The sequence below is a fragment of the Rhinolophus sinicus genome, chromosome 16 (assembly GCF_057876585.1).
Source record: "Rhinolophus sinicus isolate RSI-liver-muscle chromosome 16, RSI-T2T, whole genome shotgun sequence".
NCBI classification, from domain to species: domain Eukaryota; kingdom Metazoa; phylum Chordata; class Mammalia; order Chiroptera; family Rhinolophidae; genus Rhinolophus; species Rhinolophus sinicus.
The window spans coordinates 122,232,978-122,255,161 of record NC_142516.1 but is presented as its reverse complement, the minus strand read 5'-3'; the positions used below and the strand labels follow the sequence as shown (position 1 = coordinate 122,255,161).

At 34.9% G+C, this 22,184-nt stretch overlaps 1 long non-coding RNA gene across 1 annotated transcript in view; it reads left to right on the top strand.

The window, feature by feature from the left end:
* The window catches only part of LOC141571043 (uncharacterized), a 143,567-nt gene that overhangs the window by 7,517 nt on the left and 113,866 nt on the right, over positions 1-22,184 (top strand). Inside the window, exons 3-4 of the long non-coding RNA XR_012495534.2 lie at positions 15,476-15,763; positions 19,194-19,284. This is a non-coding gene — a long non-coding RNA (uncharacterized LOC141571043). The remainder of the gene's footprint in view (positions 1-15,475; positions 15,764-19,193; positions 19,285-22,184) is intronic.

Sequence of the window (22,184 nt, the reverse complement as noted above, 5' to 3'; positions counted from 1 at the left end):
TACGCCAAATAGTCACAAATTGCTTAATCAGCTGTAGCAGCATGGAAGTCTATGCAGCATGATACAACCTGGGTTCATTTTCACACTCAGCCCATTTTGACAGTTGGGAGCACCAAGTTAAGGAGCATGTATTTGAGTTTTTTAAAGCCTAATAATGAGTGCCAATTATTTTACATAAATAAACTGATATACTTTTGATATTGAACTGAGAGTACATCCCTCCTTACCTGCAGCCTGAATAATGCCATATGTCAGCATGACAAGAGGTTTCCTAAAAAGCCCAGAACTATCTATCTTTGTCCTAATTACAAAAACCATTCATGTGCTTGGCAATAACTTTTAGGCAGGAGGTCTTCCTTCCCAAATGTGGGGTCCTTAGCTTCTTTCCTTTTGATTATGAAAAGTTTCCTGCTATGAATGCAGTCACTTCCATCTTTGTATACTTCAAGATTTGGCTTGTTTCACTGGTGGTCCTCAGAACATATCTGTAATAAAGACTGCAGAACCTCTTCGTTTTCAAAGGGGATGCATTTGGAAATGTATGTTTGAAAGGGTGAAATTTTTTAAAAATGTAATCGGGCATGTGAATTTCTTTGATGTAAAGAATAGACTTAATTTATATGTGATTAAGTGCTTTGAGTAAAGCACATATAGATGAAATACATGATTATTAGAGGTCTGAACACTAATGATAAAATGAAGTATCTTTATAGATTTTTCTCCTGATAATCTGTTTTAGAAGCAGTCTGAGTATATAGTAAATCATAGCTCATGGTATAAAATCACCTTCATAATTCTTTGTTATTATATTGTTCAATCTCACATGATAATATTGTACACTTAATTTTCTACTTGCTTTTTTTTTTCTGCTCTGGAAGCAAAATATAATTTTTCCACATTTTCATTAAAAACTAATTTCACAAAAATACATTTTCTAAATATATTTCAGAAATGTTTATGAACTGATTACCTATGGGACTGGAAAATCCAATTTTTTTCACTTCTGCCTATATCTGGCATAGTCCTGAATTATTAAAAAATGACCATCAATCTGTTATTATATGCCAATCAAACTTATGTCAAACTGCTGTGTGACATAAGACATTGACTCAAAGATAAAATTTCCATAGTTCTCGTAAATAAAAAAATACTTATTTTTTCTTTTATGATTAATAGAAGAAAACATCATCCTAACATTAGTCAACTTACTTAATCTTCTGTGAAAAAATAAATAAGGTAAAACTTTGGCTTATTGTTATTATGAATGTTAGGATCTCTAACTGAACATAATCTTTATAACTATGTAATTTAAGTTCATCAGTAATATTATTGAAAGTCAGTATACTTGAAATCATACAGGTTTAAGGAGCGGTGAGACCCTGAGCATAGATTTTACAGTGTAATCAATAACAGATAATGCAAACGCAAATTCAAAGACCTGTTCTAGGACACACACCCAAGTGCCCTAATCCTGTCCTAAGTTTATAGTCAGGACTTGACAAGATATCAACCTCTGTCTTAGGATTTCAAGTATAGAAAAAATGTATTTACATATTTTACTCCCTCAAAACTTTTAATATACAATGTGATAGAAAGAAAATCAGGAGAAATGGATTAGTGTTGGCCTCTCCAATCATTAATTTGTGACCTTATAACTAGTCTTTTATTTCTTCAGTTCTCAAGTCTCTATAAAATAATGAGTTATTCTTAAAAGATCTATACTACTTTATATCATGCTGGTTTTTAAAAAGCCATTGAGTTAAGTAAAACAGCACATGTAAAGAGCATAACCACAAAGATTAAGTCTAAAGAAGTTAATAAATTTTCCTTTAAAGACCCTTCTGGTTATAAAAATCTATGATATATTTCCATTTCCTCATAGGTATTCACTAAATAAAAATATGCCAACTATTAAAATTTGTTATTTTTACTGGTGGGATTATAAGTGATTTTTATTTTCTGAATTACCTACACTCTGCATGTATTATTTGGTGGATTAAATAATAACTAACTGACAAAGGTGACTGACACATGTCAACAGGGAGAAAATATTCACAATACATATAGCTAATAAGGAATTAGTATCTATCTATCTATCTATATCTATATCTATATCTATCTATCTATCTATCTATCTATCTATATATAAAACTATATATGAAACACTATATATATATGTATATATATACACCAAGGAGTCAATAAACATATGACCACCTTCATTAGTACTCAGGAAAATTCAAATTAAATTCCTAATAGATACTGTTTCATACCACTATATTGGTAATTTTTTTAAAATCTGACAATAGAAAGTGTTACGAAGAATATGGAGCTAGTAGAAAAATGTTATAGTGTACTCATGAAGCTATAAATTGGTTCAACGATAATAGGGAAAATGGCATTTTCTAGTAAAGTTGAACATGTACATAGACTATCATCCAGCAAGTCTACTCAAGCATATTTTTGTATCTGTCAACATAAATAGTGCTAGTTATGGCAACATTCAAATCTCAGTGGCTTGCTATAGCAAAGTTTTATTTCTTGCTCCTATCACATACTGATGTGAGTCAGTGTGGCAAGAGTCCTGTACCACACAATTGCTCAATCTAGTGGCTCTTCTCAACTCTAGCCTTAAGTCCTCTATTTGATTACCAGTAAGGATACAAGGGAAGAAAATAAATGTAGAGTAGTAGTAGATTTTATGGAATAGACCTACAAGTGATATGCATCAGTCTCTTGTACCATTCTCTCAGCCTAATCTCAGTCACATGACATGGCCTAACTGTAGGGGATGCTGGGTAATGTAGTGTGGTTTTGTGCAGAGAAAGGAAAAACATAGCGTGGATACTGATGAGTACTAGCAATCTCTGTCACACTTACTCTTTTTGGTCACCAAATATTTCTTTGCTCCCTTATTACCACACATAAAATATATCACCTTATTTTCAAGAAAAACTAACCCATCCAAACACTTTTTCTCCAGCTCAATGTCTAGGATCTCTAGGTTATGTGCATCCTTCTCCCGTTGTGGCTTCTTATTGTCCAGCCACCTGAGTTAACAATACAATCAAATTTCTCCAAAACTTCCACATGAAAATGCTCAACAAGGACAAGATAATCATTAGAAACCATGCTGGTGAAGAAAAAGGAGGAACTGGAGACAACCCAACACTCACTGGCCCCTAGCAATAATGTAAAAACCTTTACAGATAATTGCACATGCAGCTTATCTTGGGAGTAGATAGTGTTCTTTGATTAGACCCTGATATTACTAGAAGGAACTCCTTGGTCCAATGCTATCTTGCCTCCACACTCTAGATGTTTATTCTGTGTTTATCATCTTCCTTGTCCACATCTGATATGGGTATTGGGAAGCAGGCTCTCTTTGGGGGCTGGAACACTTTTGTAAGCCACTTCCTGGGAGCTGTATTAGTTAGTTTGGGAGCTACATTAGTTTGCTAGGGTTGTCATAACATGGTATCACAGACTGGTAGCTTAAACAAGAGACATTTATTTTCCCACAGCTCACAAAGCTAAAAGTCTGAGATCAAGTTACTGGCATGTTTGGTTTCTTCTGAAAGATGTGAGGAAAGGATCAGGTCACTCCTTCATTTGCAGATGGCCACATGTGGCCATTCCTCTGTATGTGTGCATCTCTCATGTCTCTTTCTCTTCTTATAAGACGTCCAGATAAATTGGAGGCCCACTAAAGGACCTCATTTTAACCTAATCACCTTTTTAAACGTCCTATCTCTAAATACAGTAACATTATGAGGGACTGGGGGCTAGAGTTTCAACATGTGAATCTTGGAGGGGAAACAATTCAACTCATAACAAGACCTTAAAAGTTGTTTGCATTTGGAACATTTAATATTAAAGGGAGTATCTTTGGCAGTGAATTACCTTCAAAATATTAGTAGGCTTATGATCAATTTGCTTCTATTTAATTTCATGTGTCAGTAACCACATCCTAATTTCTTTCCTAGATAAAGTTCTCAGATGTGCTTTATCATCTGTCACTGGCAACAGTCTTACCAGATTTTTGTCACGTTATAACAGGGCTCTCCAGCCTTTTAATCTCTGGTAGCCAATCCTTTGCCATGTTTAAGTGGTAAGTCAATGCCACATTTCAGGTGTTTCTGTCTACGAGATAAGGAAAAGGGATGGCCATGGGGAAATTTCTGGAAGTAAGCCAGGAAATGGTGTATACCCCTTCTGTTCACATTGTACTGACCAGCAGATTGTCACACAGCCTCACCTAATTGCAGAAGAACCTGAGAAATTCAGTATTGGTGTATGGCGGGAAAGGACAGAACACAGATATGTGTGAGCCCTGACATTCTCTACCACAAGACCATAGAAAAAATTTTGCACATTTGTTGATTGTACCAAAAAAATACAAAACAACTGGAATAGATATACACATACTTGCATACATGGAGTCTGGTTTCATATACTTAAGTGCAAAAGCATGTAAAAATGAACAAAATATCTATATGGTAAATATTATTTAATTGTATAAACATACATTGTGAAGCTATAAGGAAATTCAAAGACTTAGGAGATCGATGCACCTGGCACATTTATTCACCCCTATGTTACCATACCACATCATTCCTCCCACCCGGTGGTGCATTCATTCACAAACACTCATTGAGAACCTTCTGCCTCTGAAGCCCTGAGCCCTTTATTGTTTATACTCATGCTCCAGTGAAAAAGCCCTGCGACTATGAACAAAAGCCATCCCTCTGCCAAAGTAAAAGCCTCTAATGGGTACATCCCCTAATAGTTAAACAACCCATGAGGTCAGAAACAGAATGGTCAAGACAAATGAAACATATTGTTCCAATCATTCATTTCCAGACACTGTGTGTTCCAGCAAATATTGGGAAGTGTTCATAGTAAAAGCACAAAAGGAAAGAGTTATGACTTTGACTTTTATGCGTATCGTCTTGTGGAATCATAGCATGTTTTAATACTAGGAGAAACTATAAAGATAACGTAGGCAAACCTTCGTTTTATAGAAAAATAAATAAATAAATAAATAAATAGATAGATAGATAAAACCAAAAAACCCAGGTGCACACCTAAATAGAATTGTCTAACTAGATGGTGTTAGCGCCAAGACAAGAACCTCTCTAAAGACAGAATAAATATTAAAATGGGGAGCTATCTCAAAAGATAGCAATGTGTTTATGTGATAGCAATAAAATACTTGAAAACTTATAGAATTAATAATAGTTTACTAAATATGATTTTATATAATTATCCATAGTGATTTTCCACACACTGGAAATATGCTTATATCTTCTATAGATAAAATAAGTTTTTCACTTCTCCCTCCAGCGTTTTAATTTACATCTTTTTCTTGCTCTAAGTTGAGTATTATTCAATTTTAGTCCTGCTAAAGCTCATCGTTGACAGATTTTCTTTTCAGTTTTTAAATGAACTGACAATATTTTCTTCTATTATGGAATAAATATTATCATACTGTGTTGCACAAGCACACCTTTTTTGGCCATACTGGAATTAATATGTCTTTCTTCCAAGTTCCTATGGCAACATTTATGTGTACTTATCTCTCTGCTAAGATTTGAAACTTTTTAACAGGTCCCCATTTATTTGTCTAGCATAGTGCCTCGCATGGAGTAAAAATCCCATAAATATTTGTAAAATAAATGCACATGTGCACTCATCAGTAGGAGCTTATTTCAAGAACAGCTCACAAGAGAGGAGCCTGAGGCTCAGCCAGAAAAGACAAGACAAAAATACTGAGAGCAAGGATTGCAAACTGACTGGAGAAGTGGGCTCCCGAGCAAAGATCCTCTGTTAGTAACTATGGACTTCGGGCATGTTACTTAACCTCTGTGTGGCATGATTAGCTGATGTGTAGATTGGGGGGAATTGTGCAAATGAAATTAGTTAATAAATTCCAAGTGCTTAAAACAATAGCTGGCACCTGGTAAGTACTAGATAAATGTAAGCTGTCATTTCTATAATCATCATTGTTGTTGTGAGCTCATAGGCTGCAGGCCCAGAAGTTAGGGATGAATCCACAAGTTGGGAGACCAAGTGGTTAGCTGACTGAGTCCTAAATAGAACTGAAGCAGATAATAAGCAGAGGATATATGCAGAAGGGATGGTCATCAAACAAGATATCAGGACAAATATGGAAGATTCTAAATGCTGCTGTGCTCTTTTGTGCTTGTGATTTGAGGTTAGAAGCAGTGACTTAAGTATCCATTAGTTTGTGGAATATATTATTCAAATTTATTTGCATTTCTTACTGACATTGTCATAAGGTTTTCTAATATGTGAACTAATTCATTTTTTGGTTGATGCATCTCTGTTGACCAAAGCAATCTCTTCTTACAAGATCACAATAATTTTCTTTTATGGAGTGACTAAGATCCTATTTTGCCTATATTATCAGTTTCCTTCTAAAAGGAAACTTCTTTATTATTTCCTGTTTTAAAATTTTAGTAATAGTGGAAATATTTGCATTTTCTTTAAGTGAACAGTTGAGAGTGACAGTGTTTATAATGTGTACAAATTCATTAAATGGGAAATCCAGAAAATGATATTTACCACAGTGTGCCTATAATTTTAGGTAATCCTCATTCATTAAGCTTAAAAATGTATAATCAATAGTAATATCCAAAAAGGATATTTTTAAAACTAAAGTGAAATCAAGATATTGTTTATTTCCTTTGTTAACTACGAGTACATTACTATCCCTATTCTTGCATGAGTAACTGGCCTTGTGTCTTGGTGCTAATAATAAATGACCTATACCAGAAGAAGACCTTTTTATCAGGAAAACTTATCCCCAATTTTTATCATATTAACTTAAAAAATAGTAAGCATATTTAGGAAGTAGGAAGACTTTTTCAATTAATTATTACTTTTAATATGATCATGATAATATTATAATCATGTTACAAATAAAATCAAACCTATGACTATAAAAGAGTTGGGGTTATTTTATTCTCAAGGAAATGTAACAATCTTTAAAAAAATAGATAGCTTAAGTGTAATGATATGCCAGTATTCAAGTCAAAAGACTCAAACATACAATATCCTATAGCAGTAGATCTGTAACTTCCACTATAATGACTAATTTGTATAACTTGTTATTTGATATCAACTTCTAATACAATGTGTTCCTATTTAAATAGGCTAACCACACTTGCTTATTCAAAGACAAAAGCTAAAAAACGGGAAGGTTTTCTGAAGAATACTTGCGCACACAGGACTTTCCTTGTCACTGTCCCATGTAAGTTTGCAGCACACAAGACTAAGGAGCACCTTGAGTGTAAGTCCCCATCTGTAGTAATGAGTGGCAGACATTTTAGCACTAAGGGCAGAGCTGACAGTGTGGGTCCTCGCTCCACATACGAGGGATGTGAATGTGGCTATTGATAGTCACCTCTTTAAGTTTCAATTTTACGGTATCCTTAACCTGTAAAATAAGAATATTACCTATCATATGGGTTTATATGTCTGAGAACAAAATGAGATGATTCAGATAAAACTAGCACATAGTAGGTAGTACTAACACAAAGTACTAGCACATAGTAGGTAGAATGCTATAAAATGTTGCTGCTATAAAATAGTGCATGCTATAAAATATTGTAATCATTATTGTTTCCATCATTTTAGCAGGGGTAGTACTAGTAGTGATACTATAAGAGGTGATAAAGACTAAGAGTTAGGAGATTGAAAAAGGAGAATGTAAGGCCTATTAATATGAAACCCTTGTTTTCCTGGCGATCCCATCTGGGGACTAAAATGAGGAGCTTAATATCAGCTCCAGCACAGTTTTTCTCCACCTCTTTCTTTTAAAAAAACTAAATCTTTCACCTCAGTTTCTCTCTGATGCCTCTGGGATTGCCGCAAAGATCTCTCACTGGTCTCCATCGATGAGTTCCCTGACAATACTGTGATATCTGCCATTTCCCTCTCTGTAACATCCCTGGGGGTCTGGTTTGCCAGCATCAGGCACTTGGCCTCTGATGTCCTGTAACAGGGTCACCACTGAGTCTCCCCAAGGTCCTGCCGCTGTTCCCAGTCCCTGCCAAAGTCTAGGCTGCTGCGGCCAATTCCTACTAATGTCTGTACTGAGGCCGCAGTCACGACTGTTGATGCATCAGACACAGCCAGAAGTCACAGAGGAATACAACTGTGCCAGAGACTGGGTCTTAACTTCGTCGACCTTCCAACAAATATTTGGATTCTCCAAACACTTAAGGAGTGACTCCTATGCGAGGCATTTTCTTAGACTTTTTCTTTCTTTCTTTCTTTCCTTCCTTCCTTCCTTCCTTCCTTCCTTCCTTCCTTCCTTCCTTCCTTCCTTCCTTCCTTCCTTCTTTCTTTCTTTCTTTCTTTCTTCCTTTCTCTCTCTCTCTCTCTCTCTCTCTCTCTCTCTCTCTCTCTCTCTCTCTCTCTTTGTCTCTTTCTTTTCTTTTCTTTTTTTTTTAACTATATCATGCTATGGTGGTCATTTTGTTGGACTTCACAATTACTTATAGACTGGTGAATACAAAGTGATATATTAGATGGTTTTTAATATGCATAAAATGTGGCAATCTCTTTCTTAAAGGCAATAATCATATAGTTAAGTGTTGCTGTAAGGCAGTTGCAAAAGACAACAATTTTAGAAATGATAATATTAAGAACAAGTAAAGAGAAGTTTTAAGGAGGGATAAATTAGAAAAGAGCTATAGATATGCATTTTTAAATTTTTATTTATTGATTCATCTTCAAGGAAATACATAAAACACTGTAAATAATCTCCTTGCTCAGCAGATATTATTATAATAAGTGAAATGCAAGAAAAAGTCAATAGTCAAGGAGAAATCAGCATCATTAGTTTATAAATCTGCTTTGAGTCCAATCTTGTATCATGGGACTCAAAGATACTTTTAAGTCCAATTTAAACAGTAAGCTCTTGATCATTGCCTTGGTAAGTGAAAATTGCTTGCTAAGTTTTACTAATGCATTTCTGCATTTTTGGCCTTCTATTTCAGTAGTTTATTTCTTAACTATATCCACAAATTAATTTACCTCTAAGCCATTATTACTTCCTTTCCTCACATGACAGAAGAAAGTTAGGTGTCCCTCCCGCTATGCAGGGATAATTAATCTCTCTATGTTCTGGTTTCTTTTCATTTTTCAAATAGAATTTGCTTACTTTCCATTGTTATATTTTCTAGTTCATTCTCTCCATTAGTTATGTAAAGACAACCAAGTCTTTCTTCCTTCAAGTATAGAAAAAATTTTAAATCCTACAATTCTGTGTCGAACTTCCCTCTCCAGCCAAGCTCTTAGAAATAAGTTTGTAAACTTGCCATCTCCATTTGCTCATTTCCCATTCATTCTTCAATCCCTTATCATCTAGTTTAAGTTCTCTGAAAAGAGAGCAAAGACAACAATAATGAAATGACTCTAAATCCAGTGGCTACTTGTTGATTTCTTCATAACATTTCTACACCTTTTAATTGAATCTCGCTCGAGCATTGGCTCCCATAACATTTCATTTGCCTTCTCAGCCCAGATTACCGTTGTAGGTTCATCTACTCTGTCCTTCCCTTAAAAGTTCATCTATCCAAGTCACGACCAGAACCGTCTTTCTAAAATGCAAATCTAATGCCACGTTTTGTTTTAAATCTGGAAATGGGCTTCCATTTTCTATAAGGCTTAATTTTGTAGGCTAATGGTCAACTCTATAAAACCAGCTTCATTCTCCATCTGAGCCACATGCAGTTTCCCAATGTACCAGGACATTTCATGCCTCAGAGCTTCTGCACATTTCCTCTGCCTGAGATATTCCTGAGATAAGCCTAGAACACTTGCTTGGGGTCAGCAACTATTTATGAAGCACGGGCAATATATAAGAAAATATTCTGGGCTCATGAAATGAGAATGACCATGTGTCACATCTTTAATACCATCAATCTCATGGCCATAAAACGGGACATTTTTGTGTACACTGTCACATGGGACTTTATTAACCATTCCTTTAAAACTTCCTGATGGCTTGCCATTATGTTTCACCTCTAATACTTTTCACAAGGCTGTCATACACATCACTTCTCCTGTCCTTTACACTTTCTCATGTTCTCATCACACATCTCGCCTCTAATGCAAGTTCAAAAAGGTCTAGAAATATGCTTTCTTTCTTTTTTAATGATATATTCCATTGGGGGGAGGACAGTAAAATGTACTTATTCAGATGCTCAATAAGCCAAAATATGCAAAATATAAGTCTTCTCCTTGTTATTATCATTTCAATCAATAATATACCTGGAGGAAACAGGCACAAATTAAGTAAAAATCCAGATCCCAGAAGCATAAAGCATTTTACAAAGCCTCTTCATGGTGAAGTTTAAAGTATACACATTGATCTTCATAAAGATATACATTATCATTTTCAGTAAAGGGCTATTACCTTTCTCCATGAAAAAAACAAGAAACAAAAGAACACCCAAGGGAATGGATATAATCAATATTTCTCATTTACACTAAATATTCAGAGCAATATACCTCATTATTAGAGCCTTCATATTCATCCAGGAAACTAATAACATATTGTATTAAATGCAATAACTAAATCAACATCAATGTCATTAATTTCACTGCTATGTATAAATGAAAGGTCTGTACACATATTTGCATATATTTAGATAAAGCCTATATAAATATAACATAAGTATTTTCAGTAAAATAGAAATAGGCTTTCTTTACCCTATAAGTCCATCAATTGACAAGAAAATATATATTTTCTAGAATCTTCTTAAATTAAATAAGAACTAAATGATATTGCAATATAGCAAAGAGTACATGGAATCTTTATAACTAAACTTTCTGAACTGCAATCAATGATATATTTACTACTCAAAATCTTTGCTCCTGAAATAATAGCCACACACGTCTTTCAAACACATCTATTTTTAAACCGGAATATATAAATTCTAAATTGTTATTTTTAGATAATTTCTTGTTTTATCTCTCCATTGTGTGTCCATTTCTCTGCAACCTTTGTCACTATTGCCTGCTCCTTTCCTGAACGTTTCTTCTTTGACATCTGATGCTTGTGTTACCTTTCCAGCATCACCTTTTCATTCTCCTTTCTTCTTCAACCTTTTGAATTGTTGTTCTTGAATTTCTCTCTGCTGTTTTAGGTCCTCTTTACTTTCCCCCTCTCTGAAAATATCATGCAAAGCACAACTTCAATTATTTAAATAGTAATGACCCTCAGATTTATATGTATAGCTCAGATCACTCGTGCTCTGGATTTATATCATCTTATTTAATATCCACCCCTGAACATACCACCGGTAACTTATATTTAACATATCTAGAAATGAGTCTATATATTCACTTCCTAAATGTGCTTATTTCCCTGCATTCTTAATCTCAATTTAGAAATGCTGGAATTATTTTTTATATGTTTCTGCGCATGCCCTACCATCCAATCAATTGCGAAAACTTCTTGACTTTTTCCCTATGAATATTTCTCCAGGTTTTACCCTTAAACCATTTCCACTATCATTGCTCCAGTTCAGCTTTGCATTGCTCCTTGCTCAACACTCTCCATCCACATTTCTTTCTAATGCCAGTGTTATGTATTTCACTGGTCTGTTTATCAGAGGCAAAATCTATGTCTTATTCACTGTAATTTACCCCAGCACAGTGTCTGGGATATAGAATTAGTGCAGTATAAAGGTTTGGTCATTTATTCATTCAACGACAATGTAGCAAGCACTGATTATGTTGGCACTATTCAATATGCTCTGGATATATCGCGGAACAAAACTTAGGAAGATACCCTTCCTAAAGCTTATGTTTAGCAGGGGACAACAGAGAATAAATAATAAAAAAAATAAGTAAGTAAATTACTTGTACATTAGCATGGAAAGTGACTCAAAAAAAAAAAAAAGAAAAGAAAAAAAGAAAAAGAAGGTTAGATTAACAGGAATGAGGAAAACCAGGAGAGGGCAAGTTGGAAATTACCTAAGGTAGTCAAGGTAGGTCTTATTGACGTGTCATTCTTATAAAACCTTGAAGGAGATCAGGGAGTTACACATGCGTTTATTAGGAGTAAAAAAAGTTTCAGGCAGAAGGAACAGCTAGTACAAAAGTCCTAAGGTGAGTTCATGCATAATGTCTTCAAGAAACAGTAAGAAAGCCATGGCTGGAGGGAAGTTACAGGAGGAACAGAAATAGGCAGTGAGATCAGAATGCTAATAGGCGTTTGGGGCCATTGTGAAGACTTAGGCTTTTATTCTGGGTAATAGTGTTGAATAAAGAATAAATAAATAAAATAAAAATAAAACAATAAAGCTCCTTATGAAAGAAATAGGTCTTCAATACTAAAAATATTCACCAAAATAAGAGAAAGAGAAGATAAATGATGGTTTTATAAACTGCCAGCTAGCTCAGTGTGTCTAATAAAATATCCTCATTTAAAAATATTGTTAGATATATAATACAGGATTCCTTTAATATGTTTTCTAAATTTGCATGAGTCAAATAAAATCCACAGCCTTTTTTGACGACAGCAATTTGAAAGCTGAGTCTGGGTATGTTTCTGGCACTGCACTGCACTGAGCCATCGTTCAAGCTACCTGAGCAACAAGGAGTTTGAAAGTATCCCTGATGGTCTGGAAGGAAAAGGTGCACCAAACACTGGTTAACCTCTCTCAGAAGCATTCATCTCAGCAGAACACACAATTTTAAAGCTGCTGGTGTAAATCAAGTGTAAATGGAGAAGGTAGATTCTGGAAAGTGAAGAAGCCACCATCCACAATTAATTATAGTGAGAAGTGGCACATTATTTTGAAACTACCTTTAGAGGTTGATTTTGCTAGGAAGGCCTGATGCCCTTGGTTTAGAGAACTTTGATATTGATGGAAAGCTTCAATTTTGAGGGTAAAGAGAGTCATGAGTCCTCTACAACCCCATCAGTGACCCGGTGCATGGGGAGAATACCTTATTTAGGGAAAATGATTTCATGTGACCCCCTTGCTTCAGGTGACTTCCTCTGTCTGGAAACAGAGCCAGTGATTAAGGAAACTCACTGTGCAGCTTCTTCTTGCCTAGCATTTAATCTGATTTCTCCCAATATATCTCTTGATGTTATTCTTCCAAAGCTAAAAACACATTAGACATGTGGATTCTTTTCAGTATGTCTTTTTCAGAACATCGTTCTCTCTCTGTGTAAAAAATAAATCCAGGGACATATGGCTTTAGCTACAACACGTCAAAAGCTTGTCATTCCAACCCTTAAAACAAAAAAATTGTAACATATTAAAAATCAGTGACTTTTGTTGGACTCATCAAAGAACTGTCGTTTCAAGGAAAACACCCATCCCTAAATCTTGAGAGACAAGTGAATCTGGAGAGTCATGGACAATATGTGCTTACTTGGAGCAGAAGCTACAGGAACCATAAAATGGTAAGAACACTTAGATGATAATGTTAACAAATTGTGGGAGCCTCAGTATAAACTAGCATGAGAGTGAGAAACTCCAAGGACTTTAATCTTAGAGAGAGACATTGCATTTTTTGTGAATTATACCTCTAGGAAACCCACCAGAATTTTACATGGAGAGTCAAGAAAGATTCTCTCTTGGCACTGGCAAGGGAAGGAAAAGGGTAATCATGAAATATGCCCAGAGTATTCTCCATTAAGAAGGAGAAGGAGATAAGGAATGAAGTAAGAGAGAGAGAGAGAGAGAGAGCGAGAGAGAGAGAGAGAGAGAGAGAGAGAGAGAGAGAGAGAGAGAGAAAGAGAGAAAGTGAAAAAAGCTTTCTTTCCAGGGGAAAAGACTTTGTGGAGCCATATTTCACCTGGGGGGGGGGGGAGAGGGCCTGTCTCCCAATCTGGTCCCTTTTATCCTCCCTGTCTCACCTCAAGTAGAAAAAGCTAAACTATTGGAGCAATGCTTGTGAAGGTCACAACACATGAAGCAGGCCCATTAAAAGGTTGATATTTAATTAAAAGATTATGCAATGTTCCCCTATCTCACACCTTACCACCACACACAGGGCTCCAGTCTAAACAGTAGCTCCCAGCTGAAAGAGCTGCAAGACTCAAGTCCTCTCTGTAAGGAGTACTCAGGGAAGCCCCAAACCAAGAGGGAGACAAAAACAAGAAAACTAGAGGCATGTTAAGCTTCTCTCACTTACAGCTATAGCAAACATTAAACACAGCTCAACTTCTAGCCAAATTAACATAAATCCTCACAATAAAAATCGATTTATCTTACTTCCCATTACTCCATGATCATGTTCAGCAACAAGCAAAAATTACAATGCATGCCAAAGAAACAAAACAAAACAAAACAAAACAAACAAACAAACAAACAAAAACCTGAAGATACAAAGAACTCATTAGACTGAGACTTAGCTATGACACAGATGTTGGAATTATAAGACAGAGAATTTAAAATAACTATGTTAAAAATGCTCAGCCTTCTAACAGAGAGTAGAGTGAAATATTTAAAGTGTTAAAAGAAAAAAAAAGCCTAGAATCCCATATCCAGCAAAATTCTCCTCAAATAAAGACATCTTTATTTGAGTGAAAAATAAAGACATATCTGTCAAACAAAGATTAAGGGAATTCATTGCCACCAGACCTTCCTTGCAAGAAATGCTAAAAACGAAACTTCCTCAGGCAGAAAGAAAAAACACAGTTCAGAAACTCAGATCTACATAAAAGAAGAAAAAGCTATGGAAAAGTAATAAATTAAGGTAAAATAGGCATATATCTTTTTTTTACTTTAATTGATATAAGAGATAACTGTAGTTAAAACAGTAATAGCAACAATGCATTCTATGATATACAACACATAAAGAGGGTGTAAATGGCAGAAATATTATAGGATTCTGGAGGGAGGAATTAGAAATATTCACTTGTAAGTTACTTGGACTACCCATGAAGCAGGCTAGTTTTAACTGAAGATGGATCTGGGAAAAAAAAAATGTATAGTGGTTATTCCAGGGTAACTAGTAACATATGTTTCAAACAAGTATAATTGGTATGCTAAGAACAGAAATAAAATCAAATGTCTATGCGAAAAAGAAAAAATGTTTCATAGTAAGAAAGCAATTAGAAATGATCTGTGACAGCATTCTGCATTGCAAACCATAGTCTGGCTGTGGATCAGACTGTGTCTGGTGAATGGAAATATATATATATATATATATATATATATATATATATATATATATATATATATATATATATATATATATATTTGTTTTAATGGCTAACTCATTTACCCAATGAGTTTATTGAGTAAATAGTAGGAGAAAGGGCTGAAAACAGAGTTTAAGTCTAAACTTTCAAAAATAATGCTCTGAATCACACCACATCAGGGTCAATAAGAAAACCACTGCCCAGGCACTCCTGCTCACAAGCTGTAGGTATAACAGGTGTTTTTGTTTTTGTTTTGTTTGTTTTTTTCAGTTGTTGCAAAAAACCTGATTTTATGACAACTGCACCTCACTCTAGCTGAAATGTGACTCCTGCACTAGGACCCAGACCAGACATCCACCACTGTCATCCAAGCCAGATGCGCCAGCCCTCCTCTTCCCTACAAAAACCGATTCTGCATAGCACATCCTTCCTCAAATGGCTTACTTCCAAGTTGGATTCCCCTGAGGACAGGCCTGACTGGTGGGGATTAGGGCATATGTCTGGGTTCCAGCTGCAAAGGAAGATGAGAAGCAAGTTTTCTGGCTTCTACGTGGGAAGGTAAGCCTCACGAAGGAGGGCGTTTTCCATACATACAAGATTATTTTCAAAAGCTCTAGGCCGCAAGAAACCATGAAGCTAAAAGATACTTCAAACCAAATTTGCATCACTGCCTGATTGTTCGAAACCTTGGGAGCTCCGCGGGTGAAATCTGAAACTGGCCCCTGTACATGGAAGGCAAGAAAAGTCCTGAGAAAGAGACCATCCAGATTGGTAGGTGGCAATTTTAATAAGTCAGGGAACGTGCTTACGAGGCTTGTCTTTGGTGTCTGCGACGGAGTAGATCATGCACCCACCCGTAGCCCGAATCTGAAAAGTTTATATAGAGACCTTAACTGTGTTCAGTCAGTATACAGTCCAGTTCGTCTCAACAACACATTACTCCCTCAAGGCTGCAACCTTGAAAATGGCTCCCACTGTGGGAATAGTTCACAGAGCAGAGCTCAACTTCCAAGGGAGTTGGGGGTCAGGTGCCTCTGTTTGTGGGTCAACCTGCAGTTACATCCCCTCCAGGACCTCCTCCAACACTGCCAGAAATGCTAAAACAGTGATGATCCCACTTCTTAAGATTACATAAGAAATAAAAAAAGCATTTGTGTTTATACAAAAACTCTGAAGATTTCTGTGTAAAGAAAGACACGATGACTTAAAGAAAGACACATTGACTTAAATAAAGTCAGAGTAGGGGATACAGTGAAGCGTAGCAGCCAAATGCCAAAATGCTAAAAAGTATAAAATAATTCTCTGTTCAACTTTCTAGCACCAAACTTTTCATTCTGTAGAAATCTATCTGCATTGAATGTTTTAGCTGCAAAATCTATTTGAAGGATCAATAAAAAACACTAAGAGTTGATAAATACATAAGAAAACATTGTAGTATATCTATCTCATAAAAATGAGTGTTAACACTCTTAGTCACACAATCCAAACTGCTGTTTCTGTTTCTCAAACAGAAATATCTTGGTCTCAAAAAACTTAATGTGTCTTTGAAAGGAGCTTAATTTATAATCAAGAATTATTTTCTGCTTTGGAAGAATCTGTTTCAAAAATATAAAGCATCATAGATTGGCATGAAAGATAAGGTTAATTGAGACATTTCTGTGTAAGCTGTTACTAGTTGAAGAACATGAAACCTGAGTAATAATAGATATTTATCTCAATATTTGTTATGATGTTCTTATAGAAACAAAAATCTAGTAATCCTTCCTATCATTACAGTATGTTACAATATAGTATATATTCTTATATTTGCTGATGAAAAGAGCAGAAAACAAGAACAAGGCATAAAATGAAAAACTGGCTGAATTTCAAATCCATTGTGTTTCTTAAAAATATATTCATGTTTCATACAGTATATATTTTAATATATTTGCGTATTCCAACTACCATTCCATTATCCAATGATAGATATTGGTCCTAACTTTATAAACTTACAAGGTGTTTATGTCAAGGTAAATAAATATGTTTTTGATACAAACTAGCCTGTTTTTCTCTATATCTGTAACAGTATTCAAATTTCTGGGCTAGCAGAAGTGTTAGTTTAACCAAACTGTATTCACAGAGCTGTCTATAACATGCCCAAACTGACAATTGTTCAAATCTCCATAAATGAGAATTTCTGCAGTAAAATAACCTGATATGTGAGCAGTAGAAAAATAAACAATTATGCAAGTAAACTATAAAACAAAAAAATGAGTACAGGGTTTTTCACTCTTGATACTATTAGCAAAGGAACACATAGAGTGGTAAGCCATGTTCTCTAAGAGCATAAAACAGTCTCTGGAAATAAATTAGGTACATTGGGAAGCTACATTAACTCTTTCTGCACACAAGAGTCCCATTTGTTGCCAGGAGACATCGATATAGGATGGCTTGCTCACACAGAAGTGCTAGAGGACACATTGATTCTTACCATTAACCACTGACTTTCCATTATGGTATTTCTTTGGAGCAGTTCTCCAATTAGCCATGTGCACAGTTTTTCATGCATTATAATTTGTCTGCTCTGTAATAAAAACTCTTTGGTTATCTAAGAGTTCAGGAAGCTTAATGGAAAATCCATGTGATCAGAAAGACTTGAAAATAAGACATAAAATAAAATGCTGAAAGAACTGATTAATTTATTCGAAAGACAAAAAGATCAAATGCAATTTTAAAACAGTTCTAAAATACCCGAGGGTTGTAATGTATGTGTGATATTCTGCACAAAAATAGTAATTAACTGTTCTGTTTTTCAGCTGAGGATAGAAAAATTATATATATATAATACATATATTAATATAATATATAATTATATATAATTATATATTATTAATATATTATATATAATAATTATATATAATATCAATATATAATAAGTATATATAATTATATATAATAATTATATATAATAATATATATTGTTAATATGTAATAATTATATATAATTATTATATATAATATATTGTATAATTATTATAATTATATTACATATATTTATTATATGTAATAAATATTATATAGAAGTTTATTAATTATATATAATATATATTTATATATTATATATAATTATAATATATATTATTATATATGTGGCTTGACAGTAGCATGAGAAGTTTGATTTAAAAGTAAGGAAAACTTTCCTGACTGTTTTTGTAGAACTATTTTCTTCTCTTACAAAATAAATATATATACAGTCTAGGTGGAGAAGTTTTTAAAGTGCAAAAATAAAATCAAGGAATAAAAATCACACATAATCCTATTACCCAAAAACAACCACTGACAACATGAAATGTCGTGCTTATTTTTTTCAAATATATACCTATATGTATACACACACATTTATAATACTTTGGGGCATGTTCTTTTCATGGAATATATCTCCAAGTCAATAAATATTCTTCTACAACATGATTTTTAATTTAATCATTATATCTTGTGGATGTGCTATGAGTTATTTAATAAGTCATATAGCACATTTTGACTATTTATAGTTGTACTATTATATTTAATACTATAATGGATAATCTTGTATAATCTCTGTGCATGTATTTGATTTTTGCCTTAATATAAATTCACAGAATATACAAGTTTGAAGCGTATAAATATTGTGTTTTATGTGACAAAATTACCCTTCAGATGATTGTTTCAATTTAACTCCTAACAGCAAATATATGAGTGCTCTTGGTCTTACATATGTTTGTATTTTCTTCGTGTTTGGCTTACTTTATATTATCTTCATTAATGTTTTAACCCTCTTTAGTGAACTGTCTACCCGTTGGGTGTGTTGGTCTCACTCTTAGAATTTTACAAGTGTTTGCCATAAGGAAGGAGAGAGAACCAAACAAAGAAAAAAAGATTATAGACAATTGAATTGAATGTAAGCTGGAAGAAATAAGTACCAACACATTACTAATCAGAAGTGTAACTTAATTATTCTTCCTTTTAAAAGCCATAGATTATCAAATTGGAAGAGAAAATAAACCCAGCCTGTATTCTGCTCTCAAGAAGAAAACCTACAAAAAATAAAAAAGACTTAGAAGGTAAGACATAATGGAATGAAAAAAAGATCAAACTACACGTGTCAATCAAAGTAAATATGATATGGCAATACTAATATTGGGCAAGTTAGATTGTTAAGGTAAAAGACATTATGAGAAATAAAGTAAGAAATAGCATAGAAGTAGGCTGATATGATAGAGGGTGATGGATGCTATTTTAGATTGGGGCCTGTGTCATGCAGTGATGTTTAAGCTGAGACCTGAATTATGAGACGGGATCAGCCATATAAAGATCTGGAAGCTGAGCATCACAGGAAGAAGGAAGATAGCACAAGTGCCCAAAAGTGGGATAAGTTTAGTGTGTTGGAGAGTCAACCAGAGACAGTGTGACTGGATCATCAGGGAAGGAAAAATCGTAAATGTGTTTGTAGGTAGAAATGGATACATCATAGTGACTTTTGGAAGCTGTGGCAAGAAGTGTTCTTTTTGTCCCAGAGTCATGGAAATCATTGGTGAATTTCAAACCAGAATGTGGTGTATTCTAATTTGTATTTTTCAAAAGATCATTATAACTGATGTTTGGAGCCCTATTTGTCTCTTTTCTCTTCACTATTTATTTCCATAATTTTAATTCCTAGATTTATGTAGATAAGTCTTTCATTTTTATCTACAATCTTATCCTTTCCCAAGACACAACCCTTTATTATCAGATTCCTACTGGACATTTCCAACTAGATAGCCTATGAGAGTCTCAAATTCTAAAGCTCACTGATCAGCTTCACCATAACTAACCAACATTAAAACCAATTCAATTGTCTGTGTCTATGAGTTTTTGGGTTTTTTTGTTTGCTTGTTTGTCTTGTTTGTTCATTTGTTGCTTTCTGTTTTATACCCTACATGTGAGTGAAATCATGTGGTTCTTGGCCTTTTCCATTTGACTTATTTCACTTAGCATGATATTCTCAAGATCCAGACAACAGTATGGTGGTTACCAAAGGGAAAGGGGGTTGGGGGAGGTAGAAGACTGTAAAGGGGGTCAAATATACGGTGATGGAAGGAGACTTAACTTTGGGTAGTGAACACACAATACAATATACAGATGATGTATTATAGAATTGTACACTTGAAACCTATATAATCTTATTAACCAATGTCACCCGAATAAATTTATTAAAATTAAAAAACAAAACAAAAAACACACACAATTCTATCACTAGTTTTCCAGGCACCCAGTGTTGAATCCAAAGCATCACTCCTGATCTTCCCCTCTACTGGTTATTTATATACAATCAGATTACAATCCTTAGCTGTCTACTTTTACAATGTCTCTTTCCCTATCTATTCCTTTACATTTCCATGACTACTACGTATTAAATCCTTATTTCATCTGTGTTGTAGGTAGGATTTTGGACCCATAATCTTCATCCCCTGCTTTTATACCTTTTGTGGCAAAATAGATTTTGCAGATGGAATTAATATAGCTAATTTGCTGTCCTTAAAATAGCGTATCTGAATGATCTGAGTGTGCCCAACACAATCAATGGGCTCTTAAAAGCAGGAGATAGGGGCAGAAGAGTCTGTCAATGATATCTGACAGATAAAAATCTGGAGAGATTCAAAATGTGGGAGGGACTTCACCCAATGTTACTGACTTGGAATCTGGGAAATGCAGATGGCCTCTAGAAGATGAGAATGACACCCTGCCCAACATCCAGCTAGGAAATAGGGACCTCAGTCTTACAACTGCAAGAACTAGAATTTTGCCAAAAACCTCAATGAGCCTAAAAGCAGATTTTCCCCTAGAGCCACCAGCAAAGAATGCAGCCCAGAGGATACATTGATACTGGCTAGTGGAAACCTAAACAAAGAAATTAGCTGTACTTAAAAAACTTCTGACCTACAGAATTGTGAAATAACACATTTATGTTGTTTTGGGCTGCTAAATTTTACTAATATGTTACAGCAGCAAAGGAAAACCAATAGAGTCTCATAGTAGTTTTCCTTATCTTCATTCTCCTCTGCCTTTAAGTTCGTTTTCCCCACCAATTCAAGATTAAACACACACACACACACACACACACACACACACACACACACACACACACACAAGAAAGAGAACATCTTAACATGCCACAGCTCTGCTCAGAACTTTAACTATTTTATTGCCTAGAATATTAATGATTTATTCCTTAACCCCAATCAAGGCTATCCACAATACGATGACAACTCTGCTTTCTACATTTCTCTCTGTGAAGGATTAGAACCAGCTAAAGGAAGAGACACAGGTCAGAATCTGGGAGGGTTCCAAATGCAAAACTTCAGTGTCCTCAGGGGGAGTTACCCTCCTGGCGTTGATGTTTGACTGCACACATAGAGAACTGGCAAGCCAGGATGCTCACTGGAGCTTCAGTATTCAGAGACTTTTAGTGAGGTGTCGCTATGTACTTATAATAAACTGAATTATTGTCCATGTGGTTGAATTCAATATTCAGCCCCCTTTCCCTCTCTGGAGGTCAGGCTAATATTAACGGCCCCAAGTCCCAACCCTCTAATCACATGGTTGGTCTTTCTGGTGTGGCAAGCCCCCGGTTTAGTCATTTTGTTAACATATGAGTATACTATTGAGGGCTTCCCATGAGTCACCTCTTAGTATAAACTATCAGAAGTGGTATATGGGACCAACCATGAATGATAACGAACTTCTATCCAAGGGTTGAGAGGTCACCTCCCAGGTGCCAGCACAGAGTCCTCTCTTTGAGGGCCACATTCCGTTCTACACATTCTCCCACCATTCTTCTGCATCATATGTTCCCATAAAACTGGAGTAGTCATTGTTCCCCACTCCCTGAGTTTCCTGATACCCATCTGTGACTCATGCCATCCCTCAACTTGGAATGGCCTTCCTCTCCTGTTATTCATGAAGAAAAAAAAAAAAAAAAAAA